This window comes from Canis lupus, chromosome 11, assembly GCF_011100685.1.
Source record: "Canis lupus familiaris isolate Mischka breed German Shepherd chromosome 11, alternate assembly UU_Cfam_GSD_1.0, whole genome shotgun sequence".
NCBI classification, from domain to species: domain Eukaryota; kingdom Metazoa; phylum Chordata; class Mammalia; order Carnivora; family Canidae; genus Canis; species Canis lupus.
Window position 1 is genome coordinate 40320273 of NC_049232.1, and position 22602 is coordinate 40342874.

At 41.1% G+C, this 22602-nt stretch overlaps 1 protein-coding gene across 2 annotated transcripts in view; it reads left to right on the top strand.

Annotated features, from left to right (window-relative positions):
- Window positions 1-1765: 1765 nt before the first annotated feature.
- The window catches only part of FOCAD (focadhesin), a 313675-nt gene continuing 292838 nt past the window's right edge, over window positions 1766-22602 (top strand). For both annotated transcript variants that reach the window (XM_038552511.1, XM_038552512.1), the window contains exon 1: window positions 1766-1832. The gene's annotated coding sequence lies outside the window, so the exon portion shown is untranslated. The remainder of the gene's footprint in view (window positions 1833-22602) is intronic.

The window sequence follows — 22602 nt, forward strand, 5'->3', positions numbered from 1 at the left end:
CTCTGTGTCTCTCATGAATAAATAAATAAAATATTAAAAAAATAGAATTATTAAGACTGAAGAGGAATATCTGTGAAAATTAATTAAGGAAAACCTCAGTAATAGTGGACTTAGGATGCTTAAAGGGGACGTTGGTAGGAAAAGCCATACCCCTCAATGTCAGTTACAAACTCAACAGAAGAATCCTCCATAAGAATCATCAGTTATAGGTCCCAATAGGGTAAGATGTACTTTGCATCTCCTACAAGAAATCCACTACCCCTGCAACTCAGCCAATGAGAAACTAACATCGCCCCCAACTCTTGCTTTTCAGTGGATTTTCATCAACTTCATTCTTCTTCTGCATAAAAAAAATATTCCTTTCCTTTGTTTGTTGCACTTGCCTATGGTTTTGCTGCAGCTTGCTTGTCCTGGATTGCAATTCTCTGCTATTCCTGTTTAAGCCCATCGTCTGCTGGTAAAGTAACTGGCAGTTTATTTTTAAGGTTAACACAGCAAATTCCATAAAATCAAGAAGGCAATTATAAACCTTATTAAACTGCTTTCTCTCAAAGGATAACAGAGATTGAATATTTAAGTAGGTTTAACATTTAATTTAGATAAATTCCTACAGAATGAATGCATAATACGTTATTGAGAGAACTGAAATAGCCTGTGGTATATAATTACTTTTCTAAAGTGGAGTATAGGGAACCAAATCCTTCCTACAAATGAGAAGTAGAACTCTTGTGTCAGCACATTAAAATGACTTTGGCAACTTGAGAGTACCAGTACCAAGGACTCACAGCAGAGCTATTAAATTGAGAATCTCTAGAGATGGGGCCCAGGTACCGGTACTTTTTAAAAAGCTCTCCACTTCTATATACACTTACTTTTAAAGATATACCAGAATTTAGAAACTGGTGGATGGGTCAGGTTCTCTAGAGCAACTTGTTTTAACTCTTGTATATAATTTTCCACAACCAGAATTCCATTCCTTCATTACCTTCTCACTTTTTTCTTTCTTTTCTGCTGTCTCCTTCAGCTTCTCTTCTACTGCGCCTGGTATTTTTACAGCCTTCTTATGAAAATGAGTGTTCATGCACAGATGGACACGCAATAAGTATTAGACAAAAATAATAACAATAATAGCAATAGATACATATGCCTGCTCTTCCCAGGTTAACTGGGCAGATATATGCAGGCTGTAGCGTTTTGTAGGACTCTCCAACAGGTGGATGCACCCGTGCAGCATTGACAGCCGCAGTGTTCTCTGTTGGCCAAGGAAGTGAAAACACGAGGCGGCAGCTACAAGGGGAGGAACGAAGTGACCAGGAGGCCGCCTGCATTAGATTTTCTGAATCATTAATGTCAACGGGACTTTTTTTTTTTTCCGGGAGACAAAATCCACAAACCCCAAGAAACTGCTCTGCGTCGCCAAAAGCTGCATCGCGGCAGGCTGCCAACAGGACTCCCCGAGCACGCTGCAGGGGCATCTCCAGCGAGGTCCCCGCGGGCTAACCCCCGCTGCGCGGCAGCCCTACCCCCCCGCCCCCCCCCCCCGGCCCCCCCCGGCCCCCACCTGCGCGCGCCGCTCTGCCCCGCCCCGGGCTCCTGCAGGGACGCCGGGAGCCGCGCTCGCCGCCCTCCAGCCGCAGTGCGCGGCCTTGGCCTTGACCGTGCGTGCGCGAGAGCGGGGAGGGGCGGGGCGAAGCCGGAGGGGGCGGGGCCTGCGCTCGCAGTCTGCCAGCCCATTGGCTCTCTCCGCGTAGTCTCCGCCCCCAGGCGTTCGAGACGGCGGGGCGGGCCACGTCAGGCAGCCGGCGCGGGGCTGAGCTTGGGGCAGAAGGGAGGTAAGCTGTGCGGGCGGCGCGCTGCGTGCGGCGTGCTCCGTGCTCCGTGCTCCGTGCGGCTGGCCCCTGCTCCGGGGCCGCGGGATCGCACCCGCTCGTGGCCTGTCTCAGCTCGGCGTGGAGGGCGGCTTAGGCCCTGCGGGCCTGGGGCTGCGTGGGAGATGGGGCAGGGGAGCGTGTGGCGGCAGGGCCGCGCCGGGGCGTGGGTGGCCTGGGAGGGGACCGGCCTTGCCGTTCCGCCCTCGTCCCGTCCTGGGTGGGCCCTGAACTCGCGGAGGACCGGGCCTTGTGCGTAGGAGAGCTGCGCGACGGCTGGGCGGGGCCGGCCCTGGTGCCTGCGACGGGGCTCAGCAGGATCTCCACTCGCAAACAGATCGGCGCGAGCCTTGCTTACTTACCTGCAGCAGGTTGCGGTGGCTCCACTCTCCCCTGACCGGTTCCCTAGTTAAAGGCAGTGCCTGCCGGCGATGCCGGGCCGCGTCCTCTGGCTGGGGGGACGCTCTGATTATTATCAGTGACTCACTCAGATCCTGTCCACTTTCATGCAAAGGCTTATGGGTGAGCAGGGCCTGTTTTCAGACTTACCGGTTCTCTGGCTCTGTCCTCCTTTGCGGGAATTACCCTGAAAAAATAGTTCATAAATATATACATGAAATACCTGCAACAGCTATGCGGAGATTTGCAGAGACTTGGCTGTTGTGCTGCACATAGGGGCTGTGTGTTGCACCGTGAGTTTTAATTTCCGCTATGGCATCATGATCCTTCAGGTTAGCTCCTGAAATTGGAGCTTCTAAAATCGATCAAGTCATCGTATCAAGTATCATACAATCATTCATTCATCCATTCAACAAACTTTTTTTTTTTTTTTTTATAATTCCTTGATGATCAGGGTCTTATGAGTAAAATGGGCATTCCCTGCCTTTTCTCTCATTTGAGTTGCCAGTTTTATTGTCTAGATTTGAGTTGTAATTTTTTGTTGTTGTTGTTTGATGTTTCAATTTCATGTTCCAGATTTAGGTGTAGAAGCTCATGAATCTATATCCTAGGATAGAGCTCCTCTGAGACTTCATTTTTTTTTCTTACTTTCACCTCCAGTAAACCTCAGACCATGGTGGCCCGAGGTGCTGTAATCCTGCTAGCTAGATGTATTTTGAAAGACCCGAGGTCTCGGGTGCCAGTCTGTAAAGTGAGGCAATGGGATTAGAAGTATTCTGTAATTTTTAGATGTTCAAGGAGAGGAGGGGCAATTGGCATGTTTACTGAACTTTGTTAACGGTTGGGAAGTGACCGTTTTAAAAACACAATGTATATTACGATTATATGCTTTAATCTTTCTGAATCTGTCCACATTGAATTTTTGACTAGCAAGCAAGTGCTTATTTACAATTTTGATTCACATTCAAGTCCTGCATACAAAGCACTATGACTCATCTAAATTCGGAAATGTAATAATCAGTAGCTTTTTAATGCTATGTTTAAAGGTATGATATAAAAAGAATTGGGGGTACTTGGGTGGCTCAGTAGGTTAAGTGTCTGACCCTTGATTGGGCTCAGGTCATCATGCTCTGCGGGGAGTCCTCTTGAGGTTCTCTTCCCCTCCCTCTGCCCCTCCCCCATGTGTGCTCGTTCTCTTTCATTCTTTCTCTGAAATAAGTAAATCTTTAAAAAATTGTATACATATGCAATTTTCAAAGTATTTGTTGCAGTGGTAGATTAGTGGTAGCTAAAACCCTCTGCCTTGGTTAACTTGCTTTGGTTAAATGTTAGGTAGTTACTGTCACTCTGGCTAATATATATCATATGATGACTATGTTAGCATTCATTCATTCATTCATTCATTCATTTGACAGAGAGAGCACAGGAGGGGGGAGTGGCAGGCAGAGGGAGAAGGAGAAGCAGGGTCCCAAAGGAGCAGGGAGCCTGATGTGGGACTTGATCTCAGGACCCTGGGATCATGACCTGAGCCTAAGGCAGATACTTAACCGACTGAGCCACCAGGTGCTGTTAGCATTTGTTTTATCAAGCTAAAATTTACTGAATTTCAATTGATTGCTGCTTCCAGTTGAGAATTGATAACCATAAATAGTTTGAGAATAAAAATGCCCACAGAATATAACAATAGCTTTAAAATATTTTTTTTTATTTATATGTATGAAAGAGAGGTGAGCAGGTGCAGAGGGAGGGGCAATGGAGAGGGATAAGCAGACTCCCCGATGAGCCAGGGCTGGATCCCAGCACCCTGAGATCAGGACCTGAGCTGAAGCTGGGTGCTTAATCAATTGAGCCACTCAGGTGCCCCACAGCCACAATTTTTCATTTGCTGATTGGTTGATGGGACTTACAAGTAAATTGTTTGCCCTTCCTGCAAGTATACAATGATTTCTAAAATAGTTCTGAGGCATAATATTCATAGGCTTGTGATACTTTTTGGAAGTTGCCCACAAACCATTAAGTGCATTAAATTGTTACTATTAGGGATTTGGAAAGTTTAAGGAAATATGACTTTTCAGTTTTGCTTTTGCTACACCTTTCCAATTCTGGAAATGGATCAGATCAAGATGGAAGACTGAGGAAAAATGCAAGAACTGAGGGGAAAAAATCCAAGAGGAAGCTTTCCTAGTTTTAAGTTTGAGGAGAAAAAACACAATGAAAAATACAATTATAACTGTATTTAGAAGGAAAGTAAGGAAATAATAGTGTCAAGATTATTGGTAGGGTAGGCCTATAGTACAACTTGATTTTTAAAGTAGAAGTGTAATTGGCATACAGTATCTTTATTAGTCTTAGGTGTATATCATAGTGATTTGATATTTTTATATATTATGAAATCCCTGGAAGTCTAATTACCATGCAAAGTTCTTACAGTATTATTGACTATATTTCCTATGTTGTACATTATATCCCCATGACATAATGATTTTATTTTATTTATTTTTTATTTTTTTTGACTAGTGATTTTATAACTGGAAGTTTTTGTACCTCTTAATCCCTTTTACCTGTTTTGTGAGCCTCCCAAATACTCCCCTCTCTGGTAACCAACAGTTTGTTTTCTGTATCTATGACTTTGCTTCTGTTTTGTTTGTCTTGTTTTATGGATTCCACACATACGTGAAATCATGTCTTTCTCTGACTTATTTCACTTAGCATCATATCCTCTAGTTCTATCCATGCTCTTCCAAAGGACAAGATTTCATTCATTTTTTTTTTTTTATGGCTGAGTAATATTCGTGTGTGTGTTTGTGTGTGTGTGTAAATAAAATGTGCTACATCCTCTTTACCCATTCATCTATCAATGGGCATCTATCTGTTAATGGTTAACTAAAAAAGAAACGGTGATAACTTAAACTTTGATCACATTACATGTGGGTGATCCTTTTTTTTTTAAGGAGATGTGAAATACATATATTATGTGTATATATATTATATATATATTTTAAGTTTTACTTAAGTAATCCCTGTGCACAACATGGGGCTTGAACTCAACATGACCCTGAGATCAAGAGTCGCATGCTTCTCTGACTGAATAGGCCAGGCACTGCTATATTGTGTATTTTTTAAAAAAGTGCTACAGAGGGGTGCCTAGATGGCTCAGTCTGTTAAGTGTCTGCCTTTGACTCAGGTCATGATCCTGGAGTCCCAGGATTGAGTCCTGTGTCCAGTTCTGTGCTCAGCGCGAGCCTGCTTCTCTCTCTCCCCACTCATGCTCTCTCATGCTTTTTCTTTCTCTCAAACAAATAAATATATTTTTTAAAGTGATTTTTAAAAAAGATTTTATTTATTTATCCATGAGAGAGAGAGAGAGGCAAAGACATAAGTAGAGGGAGAAGCAGGCTCCATGCAGGGAGTCTGATGTGGGATCGATCGGGGGGGGATTCTGGAGTCACGCCCCGACCCGAAGGCCTGCGTTCAACCACTGAGCCACCCGGGTGTCCCAATAAACAACAAACAAACAAATATTTTTAAAAAAATTTAAAAAGTGCTACAGGTATAGAGATGAGTATAATAAAATATGGTATAGTTATGTAAATATAACATAAGTCTGTGATTCATAATTGATAAATTGGATTGAGGTAGTGTATAGTATCTCTATATGATAGGAAACAAGATTTGCTAAGCTTATGGGACAGAGGATGTTTATCAGTTTTTCTCCCATTTAAATTATTTGAAACCAGGGATCCCTGGGTGGCGCAGCGGTTTGGCGCCTGCCTTTGGCCCAGGGCGCGATCCTGGAGACCCGGGATCAAATCCCACGTCAGGCTCCCGGTGCATGGAGCCTGCTTCTTCCTCTGCCTGTGTCTCTGCCTCTCTCTCTCTCTCCGTGTGACTATCATGAATAAATAAATTTAAAAAAAAAGAAAAGAAAATAAATTATTTGAAACCAGCTTTCAAGCAATGTGGAAGTTCTCATCAATTTTGAAATAATAATGAATATTATTTTTATAACTTGAGTCCCCCAAGTACTTCTAACCTCATAACTTCTTACTCTATTTCAAATCACATTGGAAGTAATAACATTGCATTTATGATTTTGAAATTTTGCTAAATTTATATTGGCTTTTGTTCAGTTAGTCTGATTAGTTTTTATATTTTTGAGATGTTCACAAGCTTTGCTATTAAATACTGTACAGTTTTCCATTGTTCATGATGGAAAAACATTTCTTTAGGCCAAAGGAATTTGAAAACAAGCTGCGTAGATAGTCAGCTATTATTATTATTTATTTAGAGATTAACGTTTTCATTTGCCTGGGGACTACGAAGCAGTCCACCCACGCTTCTAAACTGAAGACTTCAGTTCTTTTCAGTGCATTAGACTATATCTTTTAATCTTTTTTTTTTTTTAATTTTTAAAATTTATTTATGATAGTCACAGAGAGAGAGAGAGAGGCAGAGACACAGGCAGAGAGAGAAGCAGGCTCCATGCACCTGGGAGCCTGATGTGGGATTCGATCCCGGGTCTCCAGGATCGCGCCCTGGGCCAAAGGCAGGCGCCAAACCGCTGCGCCACCCAGGGATCCCTTTAATCTTTTTTTGGTTAAAAAAATGACTGCTTTCTAATTTGGCTGATAAGCATGTTGAACAAATGTTATTATTATTGTGAATGCTGTAACTATAGTTCTCTCTTCTCTTTAAAAACCGTTTCCTTTGGCCTAGCTGCTTTCAGAATTTATTGTAAGTTTTCCTCTCTTTAACAATCATCAAATAGGTTGGTTTATTTAATCAAACCTTCAGGTTTTAGTATATGATATTAGGACTCATGGAGTGGAAGAAACTTCGTATTAAGGTTTTGAATTGTTGAAACACTTTGAATTGTTGAAACAAGTTAATGGAATTTTTAGAGTTATAGATATTAAAGATACTGTATTTTTTTAAAACGATTTATTTATTTATCTATTCATGAGAGACACAGAGGGAAGGCAGAGGAAGATGCAGGCTCCCCTTGGGGAGCCTTGTGGGACTTCATCCCAGGACCCCGAGGATCAAGGCAGAAGGCAGACTCTCAACCACTGAGCCACTCAGGCATCCCTAAAGATATTGTATTTATTTTTTTCATTTGACAAAGAGTATCTGCTCTGGTCCCAAGTCCCTAACCTACCTTCAAGGAGCTTATAGTATTGCATGGAAGTCATAGAGCAGGCCAAAATATAAAGAGATAAATATTATAGTCAGACACATGCATAGAGCCCTGTGGGGGACAGGAAAACTGTATGTGTATGAGACTTCAGGGGAGTCAGAGAAGGCTTTTGGAAGAATGTTTGCTTTAACTGAATTTTGAAAGCAAGTAGAAATTAATTGGTGAGGATGGAGGATAAGGTATTCTAGGCGCAAGAAGGAAGTGAGGCCAAACTGACAGAAACAAAATGGATTCTTAATGTATTAAGGGGAAGACAGAGAGATGAAGTTTAATATGTAAACAAGGGGCCCATAATGATAGGCCCTCTTTCCTACTGTGTTAAAGATTTTTAACTTTATCTTCAAGGCTGTGGTAATCCATTGGTAAGAGATTTTAAGTTGAAGAAAGTTAAGTCAGTTTCATGTGGCAAGGTGATGGATGAATTGTAGTGCAGCAAGGCCCATTTGCTTTTTTTTTTTTTTAAGCTTTTATATATTTACTTGAGAGAGAGCGGGAGAGAGCAAGCACAGAGGCAGAGGGAGAAGCAGGCTCCCCAGTGAGCAGAGAGCCCCATGTAGGGCTCCATCCCAGGATCTTGAGATCATGACCTGAGCTGAAGGTAGACACTTAACCAACTGAGCCACCCAAGTGTCCCAGTAAGGCCCATTTGTGAAAGCATAATATGGTAGAGCTCCAGATTAGCAGGGGTGTTTGAGAGACTAGGATGGATCCAAAGTATGTGAAGATGATGAAATTGGGTGTCCAGTTTGATATGGGGATAAAGAAAAGGTGGAGTCAAGATGCCTCCTAGCTTTATGACTTCCCAAGGTGAGAACCCCCTGAGGATTATCAGGTGACTAAGATGAGTCTTGGATATGCCTCTGGGTCACACAGTTGGTGCTGTTCTGTGGGCAGTTGGCTCCATTGGTCTGGGGAATGAGGAAAGGATTTTATACAATATAGAGGTGAGGATGTTATCAACATGTAGGTAATAGTAGAAACAGTGTAAATGGTTGTAGATACCTAAGAGAGTTTGTTGAGTAAGAAAGAATAAAACAGAAGAGAAGCTCTCGGAAGCACCATCATAAGGAAGATGTACAATGAAAAACAATGAGAGGGAACAGCCTAATGGACATTGGAGCTCTAGAAGAAAAGGAGAAAGAAAATTTCAGAGAATGAATGGTCAACTGTCAAACACTGGAGACATTGAAGAGAGAACTCACTAGAAATTTTAGAGAAGGTCTATAAGATAGACAAGAGTCATTAGTTTAGGAGCACCTGGGTGGCTGAGTTGGTTGTGTCCAACTTTTGATTTCTGCTCAGGTCATGATCTCAGGGTCCTGGAATAGAGTCCCTATTGGGCTCTGAGCTCAGCAGGGAGTCTGCTTGAGGATTCTCTTGCTCTCCCTCTGCCCCTCCCCTCTCCATGCACTCTCATATAAATAAATCTTTTAAAAATAAGAATTATTAATTTGTAATGTTTTTAGTTCATGGAATTGTGTGACTTTCTGTAACAAAAATCAGTAAATCCAGAGATTTTGAATAGTTGGAATGATCTAGTACTTGGACTTTGTTTTGTGCATGATAGGAATGCGTTGGAGCTCAAAGTATTAGCAAGACGATGGTTGAAGTGATGGAATGTGAGATTTAGATGGCATGGAGGTGGTGAACCAAGCAGGAGGAGGCTGAATGATTGAAAGAGAATAATTGGTTCAAGGGTGCTTGGCTGGCCCAGTTGGAAGAGCATGTGACTCTTGATCTCAGGATCATGAGTTCAAGCCCCACGTTGGATGTAGAGATTACTAAAAAATAAATAAACTTGAAAAAATAACTGGTTCAAGGGATTAGACGTTGGGTTGAGGTAAGTATACAAGTGTATGTAGGTATAAGGGAGATAGCTGATAGAAGTATTCTGGACTCAGAGAAGAATATTGGAGTTGACAATTTTAAGATGCTAATAGAATGTAGGGTTTGGCCATGGATGTATATGGCTAAAATGGAGTGATGAGATATTCAAGAGCAATGAGACTGATGTGTTGAATGAATCACTCACCTTAGACATGGACCCCAGAAAACCGTGGCACTCAGAATGGAAAAGTAGACTGTGGCTGAAGTTTTCGATGCCTGTAGAAGTGATGAGTATATATGAGGTGAAGATACTTGCATGACATGCCCTCAGAGCTATGGGGGTAAATGGTAAGGAAATGTTCTTCTGGGCCTTGGAGCTTAGAATGATGATTGGCTTTTACTGAAGTTGCCACCAAAGGAGAGTATAGGTTTTGTTAGGCCTAAGAAGTAGAGGGAACACCTAATGAAGATGCTGAGCATCTAATAAGAAAGTTAGTTGACCATGGTATCAAAGTCCAGAAGGAGAGGACAGGCTAGTGTTTACTGAAGAGGAAGGCAGATTAGGAAGAGATTAGACTTGGGTGTGAGTAGGGCTGAAGTGTACAGCCAGCTTTGCAGTTACAGATAGAAGTTTGCATGTCAGGTTTGGATGAGGCTTCTTGTCAGCTTTAATCTATCAAATCATCCTAGTTTCTGTTTATAGTAGGACAGCAGCTAGAGTATTCTTTCTAAATTTAAGAATAACCTATGTCTCCAGTGAATATTTGTTATTTGTCAGAGAAGGAGAGGCAATGGCCTTTTTGATTTTTATACTTATTTTTGAACTTTGGACTTCCAAAAAGTCCAAAAGACTTTTCATCACATGTGCCAGCTCTCATCTCTTGTTAGTATGCCTGGAAGGTATGTTGACCATTTTTAGGTTAGTTCTGGGCTGAGAGGTGTGAAAAATGCCTTGATACTGATGACAGTTGCTGTGAATGTGAGAGGTGGGCATACCTGCATTCCCTCTGATTTCCCTCCTGTTATTTTAGGATCTGGGGTCACGTTAAACAGTTTCTACATTTCTAAGGACAGCTCCTCACTTATTCATAAGATCCTATTCCTTTCGCCTACTCAGAGATTCGGCTCCATTAATCTCTCCAGCAAGATTGTATTTTCCCTAATTATTAGATTATTCCCTTCAGTATGTAAACATGTTGTTATTTCTCCTATCTTAGAATAATTACCTATTGATGGGAGCGCCTGGGTGGCTCAGTTGGTTAAGCATCCAAGTCTTGATCTCAGCTCAGGTCTTGGTCTCAGGGTCATTGGTTCAAATCCCACCCAACATGGAGCCCACCAAAAAAAAAAAAAATTACCTTTCAAAGTTCCTCTCTAGCTCAGAAGGTAGAGCATGTCGTTCTTGATCTCAGGGTTGTGAATTTGAGTCCCATGTTGGGTGCAGAGGTTACTTAAATAAATACAAACTTAAATCTTTAAAAACAATTATCTGTCTTGACCGCATCTTCCCCTCATGCCACCACATAATTTCTTTTTTCACCTTTATAGCAAAACATACACTCATGTGTCCGGTTATTTTCTTATTCTTCCTCAAACCCACTTGAATCCTGCTTCCTTCACCACTCTGACAGAATTTGCTCTCCTCAGAGTGATTAATGACTTTCATTTTGCTAAACCAAAAGGTCTGTTTTTTAATCCTCATCTCTTCCCTGGCCTATCAGCATTCTGCCTCAACTTTATTGAGATATAATTGGCACATAACATTGTGAAAGTTTAAGGTGTGTTGATTTGATAATTGTAATTTGTAAATTATAAAATTACAAATTTGGAGATTGTAATTGTAAATAGCAATTTGATAATTTACATTTGTAAATTGCAAAGTGATGACCACCATTGTATTAACTGCCACCCCCAGCCTGCCATATAGTTACCATTTCCTATCAGCATTTTTTGAAACAGTTGATCACATTCTGCCTCTTGAAATACTTTCTTCCCATAATTATCAAAGATGCCACAATTCCTAGTTTTCTTTTACCTTACTGCTCCTTTCAACTCCCTTTCTGGTTCTCTCTTACCTCTCCGACCTCATTGGAGTGCTGCTCAGTCATTGGACCTCATAGTCTAGAAGTTTGAATGTCAAGTTTGGATGAGGCTTTGTATCATATCAGTCATATCACTCAGCCTTTGTAAATGCTGGTAATACTCTGTTAGCTGCAAAATTTATATTTTTAGCCTGGACCTTGTCCCTGAAATCAGACTCCGTGTATCCAGGTACCTACTCAGCATTTCTCTTTGGATGACAGATAGAGATCTCAACCTCAGTCCCTGATTTCTTTATACTTGTTTCTTCTGTGGTCTTCCCCATCTCAGTCCTTGGACACTCCTTCATTTCCATGACTCGGGACAGTCACCTGGGTGTCATCCTTGACTCTTCTCTTGCTCTCACAATCCACACATGTAAACTATTAGGAAAGTCTGTTGGCTGGACCTTTGGCATATGTCTGTCTAGAATCTGAGTACTTCTCATTACCTGCTGCTCTCAGTCTAGTCCAAGACCTATTGTCTATGTCCTTGATGTTGTAATAACCTCTATATTGAGTAGCTGTTACAACCCACCTCCAAAATTAAGTGGGGTAAAGCAATAATCATTTTTTAGTCTATGATTCTGGGGTTAGCAATTTGGGTTGGGGTTGGTTTTGGAGCGGGGGGGGGGGGCTAGTTCTTTTGGTAGTCTTGCCTGGATTCACTCATGTAGCAAATGGGGACTGGTAGGTTTGGAGGCTTCATCTGGGAGGCTTGTCTCTGCTATGTGTGTTCTTGCTCAGCTGTTCCATGATTTTTTTAAAAAAGTAAAAAAAATATTTATTCATGAGAGAGAGAGAGAGAGGCAGAGACAAAAGGCAGAGGGAGAAGCAGGCTCCCTGTGGGGAGCTTGATGCGGAACTTGATCGCAGGACCTTGGGATCACAACCTGAACCAAAGGCAGACCTCAACCACTAAGCTACCCAGGTGCCCCGCTATTCCATGTCTCTTAACATGGTGATTTAATGGAAGCGAGAAAGCAAGAGGAAGCAGTGTGGCATTGAAACTAAAACTCCACAGCCTCACTTCCCCTGCTGCTGATTAAAGCAGTCAACAAGGAAGCCCAGATTCAAGAAAGTGGAGAAATAGATTACCTGTTTATGAGGGGAGCAGCAAAGTCACTTTGTAAAGAAGTGTGCATACAGGATTTGGGAAGAATTTGGGGCATTTCTTGCAGACTATCATAGTCTTCTAAGTGCCCTATTCTTTCTTTGCCCCCTGAAATATTGTCAGCAGAACAAAGTGATTATTTTTAAAACACACCTTAGATTTCTCCTCTCATCACTCATCCAGAACCCTTTAGTGATTTCCCATTGCCACCCTAAATAAGAGGGAAAGTCTTCGCAGTGGCCTGTGATCTGACCCCTTTGTTGCCTTTCTAACTTCATTTCCAGCTACTCTGCCCTCACTCATTTAACCTGCTCTATTAGCTTCTGCTGTTCCTCCAACCTAAAGGTGACATTCCCACTGTTTTTTTTTTTTTTAAGATTTTATTAAAAAAAATAAAGATTTTATTTATTTATTCACGAGAGAGGTAGGGAGAGAGAGATAGACTGGCAGAGACACAGGCAGAGGGAGAAGCAGGCTCCCTGCGGGAACCTGATGTGGGACTTGAACCTAGGACCCTGGTATCACGCCCTGAGCCAAAGGCAGATGCTCAACTGCTGAGCCCCAGGTTCCCCTCCCACCATGATTTTTCTATTGCTGTTCTTTCTGCCTGGAATTCCCTTTTTAGAGACTGTGGACTTCTGCTTCACCTCATTGAAGTCTTAGCTTGTGTGTCACCTCTGTGAGCTCCTCACTGACCATTCTTCTAAAAATTAGATCCTCTTTCTTTCTGTCCCCCTTTCCTGCTTTACTTTTGTATATAGCCCTTATAAAATGCTGTGTCATTTACTATTTTGCTTATTTTTGTTTTCCCTCTACTAGGAATGTAATCCCCTTGTACAGGCAGGGACCTGTTTTTATCTTCAGTGTACAGGGATTTTTTTTTTTTTTTAATAGTACAGCGTTTGACGCAAGGTAGCATCTAATAAATATTTGTCAAACGAAGGGTAGGTTTTTAGTATGGAACTTTTTCAGGTATCTGGCTATCTCTTCCATGTTTTATGGAAGAGCCCTTAGAATAGATTCTGGCTATTACCTGAGGATATTTGTGGCCTCTTCTTACAAGTACTGTTTGTTTATTGATTGATTGATTGATTCACTCATTGATATATTTGTAAATACTTTTGTGATCCTCTGTTTTTTAGAGCTCAGCTAGCCAAAGTGTTTTTCCATCTCCACGCTCTATTCTTTGGAAGAAGAGTGTCCTGTTTTCAAATCAACTGCACAGAATATCTCCCCTTTAGGTACTTACTAGCAGCTTCTTCACTTTGAGGTGTAAATCATAACATTTTTATTCAAAGCAAAGCTGAAACAGTTAATATGTGAAAGAATAGTCTGAGATAGGGATCCCTGGGTGGCTCAGTGGTTTGGCACCTGCCTTCAGCCCAGGGTGTGATTCCAGGGTCCCAGGATCGAGTCCCACACAGGCTCCCTGCATGGAGCCAGCTTCTCCCTCTGCCTGTGTCTCTGCCTCTCTCTCTCTCTGTCTCTCGTGAATAAATAAATAAAATCTTAAAAAAAAAAAAAAGGATTAGTCTGAGACAGAAGATTTCCATACCTCTTCTAAACTTTTGGACCTTTTTCTTATTGATAACTTCAGGTAAGAAAGAGATTTTTTTTCCAGTCAAAACAGAGTTATGTTAAATTCTAATTTATAGCATAGTCTTAAATCATTCTGACCCATTAAGCAGGAACATAACCTTTGAAATTAGTGATTATGAATGAAAATGATAATCTCTTAAGTGCCTCAGCCTCTAATTTATTATTATTTTTTATTTTTTAAAGACTTCATTTATTCATGAGAGATACAGAGAGAGGCAGAGACATAGGCAGAGGGAGAAGCAGGCTCCTGCCGGGAGCCGGATGTGGGACTTGATCCCAAAGGCAGATGCTCAACCACTTAGCCACCCAGATACCCCTCCAATTTATTTTTGTAATTTGTTTTTGTTGTATATCATCAAGGAAATCTTCAGTCACACAGATTAGCTCTTGCAAGTTGATGATAATTTTTTTAAAATCGGTTCACATTGTAATCTTACAATTTCTGGTTTCTTAGTTTTCTTGTGGAAAATATTGAACACACACATAATTAGGTACTATAATAAATGAATTTAAACAAAATTAACATTCTGTTGATCTTGGTTTGTTTCTCTAACATTTTTTCCTTCTTTGGATTTTTCTCCAAAAGTAATTGTTTTTGATTAATATTTTATTTATTTATTTATTTATTTATTTATTTATTTATTTATTTATTTATTTTAAGATTTTATTTATTTATTCATGATAGTTACACAGAGAGAGACAGAGAGGCAGAGACACAGGCAGAGGGAGAAGCAGGCTCCATGCAGGGAGCCCGACGTGGCATTCGATCCCAGGTCTCCAGGATTGCACCCCGGGCCAAAGGCAGGCGCCAAACCGCTGCGCCACCCAGGGATCCCTGATTAATATTTTAAATCATTTTTAATTAAAATCACTCTTAATAAATGTAGTAATTTAATTTTAATGTTTTATTTTAAACATAATTTCTATGCCATTATCACACTCAACAAAAGCTAAAGTAACACCAATTTCTCAAATCTTCTGATAGTCCTTTTCTATTTCAGATTTTCTTAGCTGTGCCAATAGGGTTTTTATTACAGTTGCTCCCAAATTGTATTTGGTTATTAAGTCTCTTCATTACTTACACTTACAGTCTTTCTAGCCCTTCTTTTTTGTATGTCATTGATTTTTTGGAGAATCAGTCAGTTGTCCAATAAAATGTCTCAAATTCCGAGTTTATTGCTCTGTACATGGAGTTTACCTTGTTCTCCATTTCTTGAGCTTTCTATAAATTGGTAGTTAAATATGGAAAGGTGCGTAGATCTATTTTGAATTGTTTTAGGTGAGAAATATTTTATATATATATATATATATTTATTTATTTATTTACGATAGTCACAGAGAGAGAGAGAGAGAGAGAGAGAGGCAGAGACATAGGCAGAGGGAGAAGCAGGCTCCATGCACAGGGAGCCTGACGTGGGATTCGATCCCCGGTCTCCAGGATCGTGCCCTGGGCCAAAGGCAGGCGCCAAACCGCTGCGCCACCCAGGGATCCCCGGTGAGAAATATTTTTAAAGGATTCTGTGTATGTCTTTTTTTTAAAGAGTGTATTTATTTATTTGAGAGAGAGAGTGTCGCATTAGCGGGTGGGGAGATGGGAGAAGCAGATTTCCCAATGAACAGGGAGCCTAATGTGGGGCTCAATCCCAGGACAGTGAGATCATGACCTGAGCTGAAGGCAGCTGCTTAATAATTAGACTGAGCCCTACAGGCGCCGCCCCCGCCCCATGTGTGTCTTATTCCATCCCAACACGAGGATAGTGTCTGGTTTTCTTACTTTTAATGATGCTAAGACGAATGCATGGGTTCCAGTGGGGTCATCCTAATCCTTCAAATAATGAAGTTCCCATCATCCTTTAGCATAATAATTTCAGCAACAATTGATGGTTCATTCACACATCAATTACATATTAACGAAGTGACTTCATATCTTTAAAGGTTTATTTTTAAAGAAATGAGTACATTTAAACTTTCCTTACATTTCTCTTCACAGTATCACTTCACAACTAGTTTTTTTCCCTCCCCACTCCCCCAATTCTAAATTTACTCCCATTCACCATGGTTTTAGAATGTGTTGAATGTTTAACACAAAAGCTTGGAAGGAGATATAAAATAGGACAGACAATGAAGGCTGGGGAAGTGGGGATCATCCCCCCCCCCCCCCCCCCCACCTACTAGTTTAGCTGTCTTCATTCTCTCCTTAGGGCTTAGTGGGCCACAGATGCCTCTTAGGGATTGGCGAAGGGGTAGGACTGGGTTGGAATCTCTCTCTCTTTAAAAAGATTTTATTTATTTGAGAGAGAGTGCAGGAGAGAGGTGTGTGGGGGGGAAGGGCAGAGGCAGAGGGAGAAGCAGATGCCCCACTGAGCAGGGAGCCCGACTACACGGGTTTCCATCCCAGGCCCCCAGGATGATGACCTGAGTGGAAGGCAGACGCTTAGCCAACTGAGCCACCGGGGCACCCCTGCTGCATGTTTTAAAAACAGGTGGGTGACTCCTTTAGTCTTGTGCATCTCAGCGTGACTGAATTTCTTTCAGTTGTCTGGACTAGAAACCTTGGTGTCATCCTTTGCTCTTCTTGCCTTCCACATCCTATCCAGTAGCGAATATTGTTACGTAAAGTCTGACCTGTTCTCATCATTTCTGCTGCTGTTCTCCAAGGCAACATGGTGTTGCTCCCAGATTGCTGTTGTAACCTCACTGGTTTCTCTTTTTCCATCCTTGCCCTTTCACAGTCTATTCTTCTGAGAAGCCAGAATGATCTTAAAAATGACAGTGCAGTCTGCTATCCCCCTGTCCCAAGCCCTCTAGGACTTGGGGCTCCCAGTGTCCTACTAGCACCTAGGTGATCTGGGCCCCCAGTTGCCCTGTCCTCTCTCCCCCTGCCACCTTCCTCACCTGTGCCAGCTGTCCTGGTGTCCATGGTCTTCCCTGAATTTGCTAAACCTGTTTCCATCTTGGGGTCGTTGCTCTTAGTGTTCCTTCTGTCTGGACTAGTCATTGTTTCTTTCCAGTCTCTGTCCAAATGCCACTCTGTTCTTTTTTTTTCTTTTTAAAGATTTATTTGTTTATTTATTCAGAGAGAGCGAGAGAGAGGCAGAGACACAGGCAGAGGGAGAAGCAGGCTCCATGCAGGAAGCCCGAAGTGGGACTAGACCCCAGATCTCCAGGATCACACCCCAGGCTGCAGGCGGCGCTAAACCGCTGCGCCACCGGGGCTGCCCTTTCTTTCTTTTTTTAAAAAGATTTTATTTATTTATTCATGAGAGACACAGGGAGAGAGGCAGAGACACAGGCAGAGGGAGAAGCAGGCTCCCCACAGGGAGCCCGATGTTGGACTCGATCCCAAGATCCCAGGATCACACCCTGAGCCCAAGGCAGACACTCAACCACCGAGCCACCCAGGTGCCTCTACTCTTTCTTTATTCTTTGACAGATGCCAAAACATAAGACTGCCCTAAAATTCATCTGTAATTTTCTTGTGTAATGATATAATTTTCTTTTAGGTATCAGGTTGTATGTGCATTTGGAAAATTCAAGGAAAAGAAACTCTTTGTACTGTAATTTAAGCAATGAAACATACCTGGCTTTTATAAATGTTCCGTTAGGCTGGAATGAGTAAGTTCTAGAGGTCTACTGTACAACATAGTGCCTAGAGCTAATACAGTATTGTGCACTTCAAAATTTGTTAATAGCGTAGATCTTGTGAAGTTTTCTTGCCACAGAACAAAAACCAAAGGACACAAGAAAACTCTGGAAGGCATTGCATGTCTGATACCTTGATTGTGCTGATGGTATGGGGGGGTGGGTGTTTAAGTATGTCCAAACTCATCACACGGTACACATTAAACATGTGCATTTCTTTGTATATCTATTACTGTACAATAACTGTTAAGAAATACCTACTTTCTTAACTGAGGCTAACATCCTTGATGAAAATGAGAGTGGAGAAAGTTGAACACACTGGAGGAACACTTAATTTTTTTCAGGGACAGATGGATTAATTTGCTGGCAAACAATTTAGAATCAAAGGTAATTCTGTTAGCTCACTTGTTTGGAACTCTGCAGGACCATTATAGCTTCTAATAACTCAAAGGTGTGACTTTCTCATTAAATAGCTCTTAATAAGCAGTGTAATTGGATCAAGTGAGACTTTTATCTTGGTGTGTGCTGTGGCAAAACTGCCTCTTTAGATGATGATGAAAGACCACGGTTGCAAGTGAATAAATAAGATCACTAATTTTTTTTATTGAGACCTAAAAACTGACCATATGGTTTTATTTGAAGAGAATTAATAATTTTTACTTAGTTTAAAAAGAGTAATGGATGCTCATTGTAGGGGTGGGGGTGGGGGTGTGGAGTTAAAAGTAATAAATATAAGGAGGATTTGTGATAGGTTGTGATCACTATCATCTTATTTCCCAGACAGGAATTTATTAATTTTAATTTTTTAAAAAGATTTTATTTATTTATGTGGGAGATAAATAATTATTATTATAATTATTTATGCACGAGATGGGGACGGGTCAGATGGAGAAGGAGACTCCCTGCTAAGCAGGGCTCCATCCCAGGATCCTTGGACCATGGGCTGAAGGCAGACACTTATCTGACTAAGCCACTCAGGCACCCCAGAAACTTGTTCATCTTTTTGCATATTCATTCACTTCTTTCTCCCTTAATCCTATGTCTTTATATATGTGGTTTATCTTGGTTGTGTTCATGATTATGTGTAATAATTTCTTTTTTAAAAACTCTATTATAAGCATTTGCTTATACTATTAAAACTCTTTGTAAATGTATTTTACATAACTAAGCAGTATTTTATCTGCATATTCCTTAGCTTACCTTTTAGATCAGTCAGTGAATAATTTTACACAAAAGGTGGTTGGTTGCTTTTAAAGCCTTGTGTATTCTTACACTTTTGGAACAGGAAGTGATTAGAGCTCGACGACTATATGCCACCCTCTGGGATGTAGCCAAGAAGTGCCAAACATAAGATCGAATGCTCAGCAAGTAGTAGTACCTTGATTGCCTGCTCCCCTACAGAGTGGGTTAGTTTTAACCTACCTCAGACTTTCAGCTTTACTGTGCTAAGTTCCTAATGGAATTGAGTTTGGTGGGTGGGGTTTGGGGAGGTTCTTGCCATCCTGGGGGCCATGCTGGTTCTACCTTATTTCTGTGGCTTTGAGGACTTTTGCATCAGTTTGGAGGTGAGCCTGGCTGGGTGCAATTTCAGTGTTTGAATTCGGGCTATAGGCAGAAGTAATTCTGGAGGTTGAAATGCAGCTCTTTGAACATTGGCTTTTATTGTTAGCTGCTGGTCTGTAGGGCTTTGCTCCTGTTCATCTCATTGGTCATTTATGTCCAAGGTAGTGTTGCAAAGTTCCACTGAAACTGTACATAGGGCAGCCCCAGTGGCCCAGTGGTGTAGCGCCGCCTTCAGTCCCGGGTGTGATCTTGGAGACCTGGGATCGAGTCCCACGTCTGGCTCCCTGCATGGAGCCTGCTTCTCCCTCTGCCCGTGTCTCTGCCTCTCTCTCTCTCTCCGTGTCTGTCATGAATAAATAAATAAAATCTTTAAAAAAAAATTGTATTGGCTTTAACATTTGTGAAATTAAAAAACTCCCACGAGAAGCGATGTGTTGCTTTTTCCTCCTTCACCTGTTCCTCCTCCTCCTCATCTTCTTTGTTTAAATATAATCTTAAAGTGAACTATCCGAAAGACATACTGTACCCGGTACTGTTAATTGGATATCAGTATTTTATTCCAGGAGCCTCTTCTAATTCTTGCATACCCTGCTTGGTGTCTCTGTGCTAATGTGGAATGATTTACTAACAGGCTTCGCCCAGGACAGTTGTGAAGGCTAACGAGTTTCTGACTATTAAGCACCCTACAAATAAAAACAGTCATGAATGATACTAGCTGTGTAATAGAAAATTAGTAAATGTTACTTCTTTGGGTAATTACATGCTTAAAATGCCTTTTACCCCAGTGGGAAATAGGCAGAGGTGATACTGTGGGTTTCTAAAGGGTTGTAATACATAGCAGATTAAGAGCATAGCTATGATAAATAATAGCTGTCAACTGAAGCATTCATGTAAAACTTATGATGTATTCAAGTAACAAAGACCTATTTTCCATCTCTATTAGATTCAGCTGGAAGCAGTGACAAACCAGTCTTGTGAGCTTTTGCATGTGTTCTTTGACCTTTTTTTTTAAAGAAAATATATCAAAATGAATAACAGTGTAATAAAATCTCACTAATCTGGATTCTGATTTAGGATTTGGGCTTGGTACATCTTTAAACTACCTACCTACACACACACACACACACACACACACACACACACACAAAAAAACTACCTACACAAAACTTACTTGCTCAGTAAAAAAAAAAGCTGGGAGAAAGAGATGTGTCTAAAAAGAATGAATTATTTTCAAACCCTGAACATGTTGGTAAGTGAATTCAGGTTACTGTGTTAATTTGATAATAAAGTTGTTTACGTATTTATTTTTCTACTCCTGGTTCTTATTAATTTATTTGGGCCTTTGTTTCATGAGCCTTCACCAGTGAGAAAGATACAGATTGTTTTTTCTGTTTCTCAGTTTCTGTTTTGGAAAGTTGATCTGAAAGCAAAAGAAACAGCAGAATTTTGATTCTAACATTTTTTGAGTCTGTTGTGTATTAGCTACTGTGCTAAACACAGCAACTCAGAAAACACTTATTAACTGCTTATTGCACACCAGGCCCCTCAGTAGTGAATAAGATCCATCTGTTTCCCTCGAGAAACTCAGAAGTCCAGGGGAATAACACAGCAGGCTCAGTGAGGAACCCTTCCTGCTTGACATACTTCTTCACTAGCATCTGAGCAGGTACAGCTGCTCTATGGATGGAAGCCAGGCCCTTCATCATGAGAAGATCTACATCTTGAGAACTGATTACTATCCTCTCAGGGCCAGAAGGGACATTAGAAATTGTCTGAGCCTCACTCTGCAGTGTGGTCCTTTTGCACCTTGTGCTCTTAGTCTCTTTGCCTGGAATGTAATGCCAAGTTGTGGTTCCAGCTCTGTTTTCTGAGACAGCTGTGGGAACCGAGAAGGAACGTGCAGTGGCTTCTGTTGGATCTTTTTTGCTTCTGGACATTTCTTCGGGAACATTCCGCCATTATTTCAAACTGTGTTTTTTTTTTTAAACAAGTGAACTCATCCACGCAGAAATTTCCCTATCTCATGGAGCTGTGTTTCCAACTGTCACATGGTGGGGCTACCTGCCAGCCAAGCATTCATTTGCGGAAGCAGAGCCATCTGTGTCTGTGTGGTAGCGTTTGAGCAGTTGTTTGGGCAAATAATTGCTTTCATCTATTTCAATGAATATTTACTTCGTTTTAAAAAATGGAAATTTTTTTTTTTAATAAACTGCCTTGTGCTTGTTAAAAAAAGGGAGGGATAGGGAATATAGATATGGAGTGTTGTTATCAGTGGCAAGAAGCATGGACTTCACTAAAGATCCGTGCTGCCATGACAAAAGTAGCCAATCTTTATTCTTTGTTAGATGCCCATTGGACTTAAACTGATTGGTCAGTGGTGAAATGAAAATAAAAAACCAAGAACATATACAATGTGGGAGATGTATTGTGGGGGTTGGTGCCATAGGATGAGGGTAGGTTTAGACAGATTATTTTCGTGTTTTGTGCTTGGCATGGCCCCCCCCCCTTTTAAAAATATTTTAAAGTAATCTCCATACCCAACATGGGGTTCGAACCAACAAACCCAGTATCAAGAGTGGCAAGCTCCACTGAAGGAGCCAGCCTGGTGCCCTGGGGTCATCTCTTTAATATGTAATTTTGTGTATTAGACTTGATTACATGATTTTCCAGATTGCAGTATATACAAAGGTACAGAACTGTCTGCATATGCTGATGAGCTACTTTGGAAACCTGATTTAACACTGTAGATCCATACCCAGCTATTTTTTTTTAAAGAGATGCTTGATTCTTAAAGTGATTCTTTAAAAGAGATGCAGCAAGATGTAATAGAAAAAGCAAGGTGTTGGATTCAGACTAAGAATAATAATAGCTAACATATTAAAAGTGTTTGTTATATGCCTGGTTATGAGTAAAGTGCTTTAATGGATTATCTTAATTTTACAAAAACTCTGTGTCAACTATATAGAGTAGTGGCTAAGAATGAGCTTTGGAGGCAGATTGCATGGTTCATATTTGTGCTCTGCTTCTTACATAATTAGGCAATTAATTTTGACCTCTCTTTGCCTCACTTGGTTTTTCATATGAAAATGAGGATAATAATAGTACTCATGTCATGTGGTTGTTTTAAATATCGGATGAGAGAAGACCTGTAAGGAGCTTCGACAGTTGCCTGCCTGGCACATGGTAAAACTCAATAAATCCTGTCTATTAATACCACTGTATGACCTCAGGCAAGTTACTTCCTCTCTGAGCTCCTACTTTCTCATGTGGGAAGTGGGAGTTAATAAATACCTACCTCAGAGTTACTATGAAGAT